Raw genomic sequence first — 9,641 nt, forward strand, 5'->3', positions numbered from 1 at the left:
TTCCTTCCCTCATTTTATCAACTATGAAAAACAAGATCAGCTGCAGAATCGAAGAATCACAGAATAGTTGAGGTTGGAATGTACTTCTGCAGAGCATCTTTTGCACTCCCCTGCTCAAGCAGGGCCACCTAGAGCTAATTGTCCAGGTCCATATCTAGATGTTTTCTCAATATCCTTAAGGATATTGTCACCCTGACAGCTAAAAAGTGCTTCCTGATGTTTCAGTTTGTACCTAATGCATCTTGTTCTGTCACTGGGTATCATGTCAGTGCTAATTCGTATGTTTATTTTGCCATTAGTGACCTTGTGTTATGAACAGCCTTTCCCTTATTTAGTTACTTAATTTCTCTGCATAATTTCTCTATAAAAAGTTTCAGCTGGTGTTTGGGTGATGTGAATTAAAATCTGGTGATCTTTGGAAGAGTTTTCTGACCAGACTTCCATAAATTCAGAGCTTGATTTTCATCTCTATGCTGAAATTAGTGCATGGCATTAGACTAGTATTAAAACATAACCTCTTTTTCAGTGTAAATAGTGGAACTGTTATGTGTTATACACTGTTTATAATCTCATTAACATTATGCAGCATTCAACCTTTTTTTTTCACTAGTATATATCTGTATTATCCTGTGTTGCTGCAGCTTAATGTCATGACACCTATCAAATCGTTCACTGAGAGTGAAATTTGTGTAATTTTACACAGCTATAGCTCATCAAAAGTTTCCTTCCACTGTTCCTGGTTGGTTGGCTTTATCATTTGGTTCAGTAAATCACTAGGAACCCCCTATATTGCGTTTGTATAATGTCGTGCTGATCTTCCATCAGAAGTCACAGCATACAGAAAGGCCTATGAGTGAAAGACTACACTAGTTACCTGGGGTAAGCATCATATACTGCCCACTCTTCGCTAAATGGTCTGTAAGAAGTCTCCCACAATATGCCTGGTGTCATGTTTCCTTTTGATGCTTGCCCTTGACCCAGACACTCAACAAGCATTTCTTGGATATTATAACTCTTGGGCAGTCAAAAAGCAACTTACACAGGGCTCTTCCTCCCTTTCTTCCCCACAGAGACTCTTACACAGCCTGTAACATTCTGTGGCACTGTTAGAAAAAAGAATTTCTCATTCAGCTCTATGTGTTAACTAATAATCTTTGATGAATGGGGGTCCAATAACAGCTGAATTTTCACTATCTTCCCCATTAGTGATAGTTTATTCAGTAAAACATGTAATAATTATAGATGTTTCAGAATATTAAAATCTGAAAATAGACAGGTCTATTTTTCTTATGTTGTTCCAGTAAATTTTAGCTGTTGTAGTTTTCCTAGGTGAATTGTAGTTTACTGTAAATCGTCCATGATGTATTGACATGCGAAGTAGAATGAAATGCATAATAAGATGCAAAAATACTCAATAGATTTTTGTTTACAATGCCTTTAAATCAAGAAAAAAGTCAGATGTCTAAATAACTTGAGTCTCATATTAATTGCATCTCTTTTAAAACATCCATACTTGAAAATTAGTCAATAGATAACTTTCATCCTTACAAAATCTGGACCTTTAAAACCATATCAGAGACAGAAGAATACAAGTTAAAAGAGACTTAAGGCAGAAGCTAGGGTTATGGACGTGAACCTGGGCAGTTTAAAAAAAGACTGAGTCAATTTCCCTTAATGTATCTGTTCAGCCATATAACCTACAGTGTTGCTAAATCACAGTTTTCTCATTTAAAAAAAATTATTAATTTTAAACAGACAGTTGGGGGCTATAGCTGTACAAATACTGTGTGTGTTCCCAGAAGACAATTGCATAGAACAACATAGTTGTATTTCATAACAATTTTTTAACATCTTGCTATAAAAAGCTTTCATATATCCTTTAGCAGAAATAATGTCCCCATACTTTCCTCAAAGTTGTACATTTTCTGTGACTCTCAAAATTTATCTCCAATTTTGTTGTGAAAAACTTCACTAAACATGACCACCCTCCTCTTCTTTCTTCCTGCAGTCTCTCTATGGGTGTGTTAGCAAAATAACCCTGGTGTTACTTTATGGCGTTTATGAATCCATAAGCTATATGCCTGTCTGCTCCTTTATTCAGTGGAGGGGTTGACAAGAGTGCCTGGGATACCTTCAGCAGGCTCAGAACTGTTGCAGCTGTGGGAAGGTAGTGATTAAAATTGCAAACGCCTTCAGTCACTTACTTTGAAGGATGAGGAAAGACCTGCTCCCTGATGTAAAATTATTTTGATATATCATTTGCCTTTATGTTATTTTCTTTCTGTTGTTGCTATTGTTTCTGTGTGCTATCCCCTATTTTTGGTGCTTAGCAGTGTGCCCAGGACAAAACAACCATTATATATGGGCTCAGGGAAGTATTTCTTCCCACTTTATCATGTCAGGGCCTGCACACATTTTGCCTTCTTTGCCACATGGGATACAGGTTGCCAGCTAGGATCATCTAGGCTTAGCTTAATTAATCCACCCCCTGCTGATGTAGCTAATGCTGTATCTCAAGTGCTAGTCTACCTTGAATATCTTCAGATAACACAGTCTGAAGAATTCCTTTCTACATTATCAATGACAACTAACTTACATACTGCATAACTTCTTCATTTTTATACACACGTAACTTTGGTAGGTTTTATGCACTCATATGAAAGCATGTAGAGGTTCACAAAAAAATCAGTTTCAATATCCTGAAGGTGTTCTACATCATAGTGATGCACTTCAAAAAGGCTTATTTAGAGATGTTATGGGGATTTTCTTCCCCATCAGAGATGCCATTCTATCTCTGAAATACTGTATTGGTTGTATTACACCTCCTATCAATCTACTTGATTTTGATTTATGTTCCTCAGAAGAAAGGAGTATTTAAATGCATGTAAATATAAAAAAGAAGAAAAGGCCTGCTTCAGATTTGGTTTGATAATTACACAGGAACCTGTTTACACAGCTCTGCTAGTATAATAATTTGTTGTAAACGTGGAAGACCATTCTTACAGAAATTCCAATATGCATGATCAAATCATTGTAGTTTTAAATTACAGTTAGCAATTGAGATGCCACAGATTGTATAGGGATACCAGAAGGGTTTTCTGATTTTTAAAGATACTCCCAAAAATATTAACACTTGGTAACCCCCTTAATTTGTTCTGTTTAATCTGTAAAGGAAGGATGCACTTACATTTCTGATAATGTCGTAGAAACTATTTTGTCAGCATTGTGAGTGACAAAAGGTGTTACTCTCTTTTCTTTAAGATGGTTATACATGCATCACTGATCTTCAATGTATTCTTTTCCTTTTCTTTATTAAAGAACTTACAGAACTGAAACACTATAAATGTCCAACGTGACTTGGAATGGAACTAAGGAAAATTTCACTCAAGCTTTATCATTAGCTTAATAAGCAACCATTGTGAAGCAACTTCCTTTCTTTGCACTTCAGTTTATGTCTCTATGCAATTAAAATCATGAGAGTTCTTTTCTTTATAATGTGTTTTGAGATTTCAGTAAAACAAAAACTTGAGCAGAGGAGAACAACAAAAACAGCTTTGCCAGTTATTGTGTTCTAGGATGAGCCCCTCCATCAAAAACTCAATCAGTTGCATCCTTCATGTAGTTCTGAATACTAATAGTAAGTTTGATTCTTTCTTTTACTTATCTTTTCTAGTGTATCTGTCTATTGTTTTTTTCCTTGAACTGCAAGTACTAAAGAAAAAGCAATGCTGTGGTGTTACACAATCATAACTATACTAGTTTTACAGCATATTTTGAGGCATGCACAAATTAAGATGATTTCAGGTGTCAGACCTGTCTGTGAAGGCTGATGTATTTCACTGAACTCTATAGCACATATATCTACATCTGGATTATTTTTCTAAATGTCCTTTACTCTCAGTGAGTAAAATCAAACAGTTAAGAGGTATGAATCATTTAATCTGTTTTAGATCCCCATTCTTTCCATGGAAAGAAGAGGGACTGACTACCCCTAACATCTGCTTTTTGTTGAATGAATCTCCCTTTGTGTGTCTTATGCCTGAACATCAAGGCATTTGAAACAGAAAAGCAGGAAATCTACATTACTCATCTGTAAAGAGCAACATCCAGAGAAGGACCACAAATACCAGTGAAATATTAAGCTAGTTTTTTATGTGATTTAAACTGTTAATAAATAAAACCAATAAAATTATTAAAATTAAAAAGTAGTTAACATAAATTGTTTTGTTCTATAGTTCATTTAATTTGTGGTATCCCGCATTTGGCTACAATTATTTCTGTTCTACAGTTGAATGTCTGAACTACTCTGCCAAACAGTCACAGTGAAGAAACACATACTGAACAACAGCAAGAGATTTGACTCTCGGTTTCGGGACACTTGCATAGCAGCTAAAAGAAAAATTAGAACAGGAAAAAAAAATAGGATTCAGGTTCTCATGCACATGTGGATAAAGATTTCTTCCATTAGTTATTGAGTCTGCCTCTTTGAGAGAAATTTAAAGCTGAAGAAGCTGGAACTAGGAACGCCTCCAGTTATATATATAATTGGTCAGAAGTTCATCTGCAAAGCATGATGGTTACAGTTGTGACCTTTCCATCTATATCTTTCTCCCTTGGGAGCTCATTGCCTGTGCAACTTATAGCTTGTGGTTTACAGGCGATTTCCAGATTCAATTCAAAGAATGAGCTTTGGCATAGACAAGTCTGAAATGGCACAAATCTAATCACTTCAGAGATTATATGGAGATACCTGCAGCTGCTCTTCTTGCAAGATTTCCACTGAAACAACTGGCAGAATCACTCAGGTTTTACAACCAAATAGAGCTGTCTGGAAGGGCTTGTTTCCATTGACTACCCCTAAAGAAGTAGAATGGATTTGTTCTGCAACTTTAACAAGAGCCCTCTTCCCTTTATATTTATAGTTAAAACTCAGGACAACATAAAATCTAGATCTCAAATTTCTTTGCTGTACACACTGCTGATGTCAAAATCCTACATAAATTGCCCCTCAGTGTGTATAGGAAAAAATATTTTGGGCCTTACAGGCTCCTAGCTTTCAGTTTCATCTAAAACAAGGATAGATAACTTTTTTATAGAAGCAGATATCAGATGTTAGGAAATAATGGTTAGGGGAGGAAACAAAAGACCAAAAGTCAGAAAAATAAATTGGGAATAATATTGTTGACAGATTAATGGAATTTTGCCTATGGTAAAATCCTTTATTGTTCAATTGCATGGTGAGTATACATGGAAATATACATACGCATGGAAACCCATATGTACAATATCAGAATATATTCCCTGTTATGCAGATCATGACAACGTAGAACTTAATTCTTCTGATTTTTTCCCTCCTCTGTATAAATCGAGCTTTCATTTCATAATGTCTCTTCTATTCTCCCTCTAAAGGATTAGATTTTTTTTACTAATAAGTCTGAAATTCAAGTCCTGACACCTTTGCTTGTCTGTCATTGAGTAGCTAGTCATCTGTATTTTGTTACCATATTTATAAAGTGTTTCATTTCATTGATTAATTGTTTGGTGACCTAAACAAACACATTCTTTGTCTTTAAGAGCAAGTTTTCTGATAGTCTCCCAATGAAATGAATGTTGCTCACAGAAAACTGTTGTTTCTGCTTGCAAAACTAAGATCAAATAAAGGAAGCATTCAACACAGTGATTAGGAAAAGAGGTTCTCTTTAACGAGAAAAATAAAGTAAATCACTGAAACTGATTACTCCATGCAGAGCGTCCATTAGAAACACAAATAGAATCTGAGTCAGTACCAGTGGAAAGACAGAATACTAAGCTGAAGATTATGCTGTTATCATATCACACACTTGGGAGTCCTCTGGTAGAAAACTTTATGAAAAATTACTCACTGATCTACACAAAGGATATTAATATTTTTTTTCAGAAGGTACAGCAAAAGTATTATTGAGTATCAAGAGTCTAAGTTTTGATGAAACATTATGGATCTTCTGATTACCTTCCCTTGAATGAAGAAGATTTTTAGGTAACAAAATGAAAAACTCCAAAACCATGACTCAGAATGATAAAGTTAATGGGGAAAGGTTTTCTTGCTTCTGTGAAGCTAAATTCCCCACAAAACTAACGGATGTAATCTAGAAGACAGGAAATTTGAAATAAATAAGTGACTCTGGGAGACACAGTTCATACAAAATACAGGAAATATATTTAAGATAGTAGTGAATAACAACAGGAGCTGAGCATCTGTGTGAAGGATGGATCTAAGAGTTCTGAGGGAAAACATACTGTCTTGTATGTATTTTCTTTATGAAGGTGATCTTTAACATTAAAATCTAAAACCTAAACAAATAACCCCACCCCCGCCCCCCAAACGTAAAACAGAAGTATCAAAAAGCAAGGATATAGCACTACTACATAGTTTTTTTTCATAACCATGTATAAATTGTACTTTTCTAAGTTTTCTCCATGTCCACACAAGTAATTCTCAGGCTGCATCCTTCTCCCATTGTGAGTATGACTTACAAACAGGAACATGCAGTAGCAAGTGAAATTTTACCTTTTGTTCCATGTTCCTTTCAGACTCATGATGTGTGGGAATTTGTTCCTAACCAAACTTGTAAATAAACTTTAAGTCTCTCACTTAAAAGCAAACCAACCTAGTAGTGAAAAAAACCCTCACTTATTTTTTTTAAACAAACAGAATAATATTGTCAAAGCCTAATGTTATAATCAACATTTCTATAAAAGCTACAAAATGGAAAAATTATTGAGATTCGCTTAACATGTGTAGCTTTCAACACTGACCTTTAAAGAACAAAGCTGACCATGTTGAGTATTTTCTTTTGATGTAGCAGAGTGTGTTCTTTGGATGTTTTGCTGTTAAAGGTACAGATGCTTCAAATCCCTTCAAAAGTGCAGGATGATGATTTTGTGAATATGGCAGATAAGTTTATATCACGCCCAAAGGAACATTTTTAATAAGATGAACACCGGTAATTTCTAACCATTCTTAGTGGTGGCTACAGTATTGTAGTGTAGTTTGAGGTAAATTAGAATCAGTTTTATGACTAACTAAACTTGATGTAAGTAACTTAAGTCTCTGAAAACTAATTGCAAGTTTTTTGAGACAGTGTTCTTCTCTAAAGTGATAACACAGGGCATTGGTATGCAAAAAGACCAATGCTTATATGTAACCAAGGCCATCTTCAAGCTGTTGATAAAGGACCCCCACTTGCAAGGAGGGGCCAAAAGGGCAGGTGAACCTAAACTGACTAACTGAGTATTCCATCCCATATATGTCATACTTGGTATAAACAGAGAGACTGCGAGGGTCTTGCTGTGTTCTGCAAAAGCTTTCATTCAGTGAGGACCTCATTTGTCTGGTTGCTCCTGGTCCTGGATCTGTGCATTCCTGAATCCAGTTCCTGAGTCCAGATCCCTCCTAGATGTGGACTCATCCTCTTGTGTCTGCTCTGCGGTATTTGTGGTGGTGTATCCTCGTCAACAGGTGAGGTGGGGGCATGATCTCATATATTTGTACATATTTTATCACTTATTTCCATTGTTATCATTAGCATTATTGTTTCATTAAAGCTGTAGCTCTGGTTTCCAACCCTTAAGTCTTTTTCTTCTCATTTCCCTCTCCCCTTTGCCTGTGGGGTGTGAGGGCAGGAAGTGGATTTTGAAGGCTCAACTGCACAGCTTTAGCTGCTGAATTCAGAAGTCTAGATAGGAAAGGAATACTTCTCTCCTTTTGGGAATTATATCATAGGAATCTCCAAGTATGGATGAATTCTTTTCAGTAATTCAAGTGAATTATTCAGGAAGCCCTCTGATTATCTTAGGAATCTTTGTGATATAACTATTTCACAGTACTAGGATGTGGGTATATCCAAGAAATCCAGTGTTTGTTTGGTTTTCTTTGATTGGTTATTTGGTGGATTAGTTTGTTTTATGACCTTGGATGTAATTTTTGCTCATCAAAATTCATGGGAGTGGCCTCAGCCAACATCATTACTATCTTCAAAATAAGCTGTAGCTTGGAATCCATCATTTTGTTCAGTTAATCAGGACCCTCAGAGGAAGGAAAGGATTAACTTGATTAAGATAGCAGATTGAATTTGAGACATTTTATCTTCATTTCCTTCCTCTGTCACTTCTGGTATTTCTGTCATAACTTTCTGCAAAAATCTTGAGTATAGGATCTATTGCTCAGTCATCTATTCTTTAAAAGAATTGATTCTACTTCATGCAGTTAGATTGCAGTTCTTTGGGACAATTTCTTATTTCTTCCTTTGTATTTAGAATCTAACATAATGAGTTCTATGTGTGATTGTTTGGGGGTCTTGGGTAATTTTCTTTTTTTTTTGTTGTTGTTGTTGGGGTTTTTTTTGTTATTTGGTTTTGTTTACTTTAGCTTTTAACACAAAACCAAGTCATAGTTCTCACAGTATAAAATAAATCCTGGGATCAACTGTATTCCATACTTGCACATGCATTATTGACCAAATTTTGACTCACCAATCTGTGGGAGTGTACAATATATTTATATTTTTCATAATTGAGTTCAAATCTGCACTTGAAATTCAACCCTACAGAAGGAGATTGTTACTGTTGTCTCTGTTATAGAAAGGCTGACAGAGACCCAAAAGTAACCCATGAGAAAAAAAATACTGGAATAGAATAAAATAATAGTTTCCTCAATTAAACAAACCTTAGGGCATTGCTAAGCTGTGCAGGTATTGTGGGAGAATGTCAATAGCCTCATATCGAGGTCTGAGGATGGGAAAGACACTCCCATACACAACTTGTTATCAGAACTAGGAAGTGGTGCTTTGGGAATGAGAGTAATTAGAGAAATAAAAACTATTAGATTTAGTATTTGACAGAAGGCAATTTAATTTTGGACCCATCTCTCTGTTGGAGGTAACGGTTGCTGTAGGGAGCCCAGCTGCAAGAAAAAGGTTTGATTCTGGATTCTGGCATATACAATAAACTGAACTTTTTTGTTTTCACTGACTGTGGAACAGGGAACGTGACAGCTACTTCCATAACAGCTTACTCCTGGCAGATTTTAAACAAATTGTGACTTCTGCCAGACAGAGCTTGTGTCTGTGGAATTCAATTTAGATCCCGCCATGAATGTGAGCAGGTTATTTTGCTGACTCTTCCTGTGGAGTCTAAGTAGTTGCATTATAGTGCCTGGTTACTTCCAATGGGATCAATCAGGATATGTTAATTGCACCAAGATAATTTTAAAGTGGTGTAATGGGAAATTTATTAACTTGGGAGAAATGCTATATTTTTAACAGTAAGGGGTATTGCTATTACTATTCTTTTGAACAGGTGGTCTAACAGCATGGAAGGACCCATGCCGCTGACAAGAGAAAAGAGAAGGATGAAGAGAAACAAACCAGCAGGAAGATCAGAGTTTGTTTGGATAATTTGAAATACTTATTAGTGGATGGCTCATCTGCACCAAGAAATACAGTACGCTCAAAATGAAGGGATTGCAGCAGGACTTTATATTGCTATCTCAATTATTTTCTTTATTTTAGCTGCAGAAAGCTTTAAAAGAGAGGGGAAAATCCCAAATGGGCATATTTTAGACAGTATTAAAAGTAACAAAAAATGTTAATTTGAGACAACAA

The 9,641-nt window shown here is 35.7% G+C and overlaps 1 non-coding gene across 1 annotated transcript; it reads right to left on the reverse strand.

The window, feature by feature from the left end:
- Positions 1–8,067: 8,067 nt before the first annotated feature.
- On the reverse strand, positions 8,068–8,143 carry LOC138718454 (small nucleolar RNA SNORD69). Its single transcript, XR_011337093.1, has one exon. It is a non-coding gene; the product is annotated as a small nucleolar RNA SNORD69 (small nucleolar RNA).
- Positions 8,144–9,641: the final 1,498 nt, after the last annotated feature.

The sequence above is a fragment of the Phaenicophaeus curvirostris genome, chromosome 2 (genome assembly GCF_032191515.1).
Source record: "Phaenicophaeus curvirostris isolate KB17595 chromosome 2, BPBGC_Pcur_1.0, whole genome shotgun sequence".
NCBI lineage: Eukaryota > Metazoa > Chordata > Aves > Cuculiformes > Cuculidae > Phaenicophaeus > Phaenicophaeus curvirostris.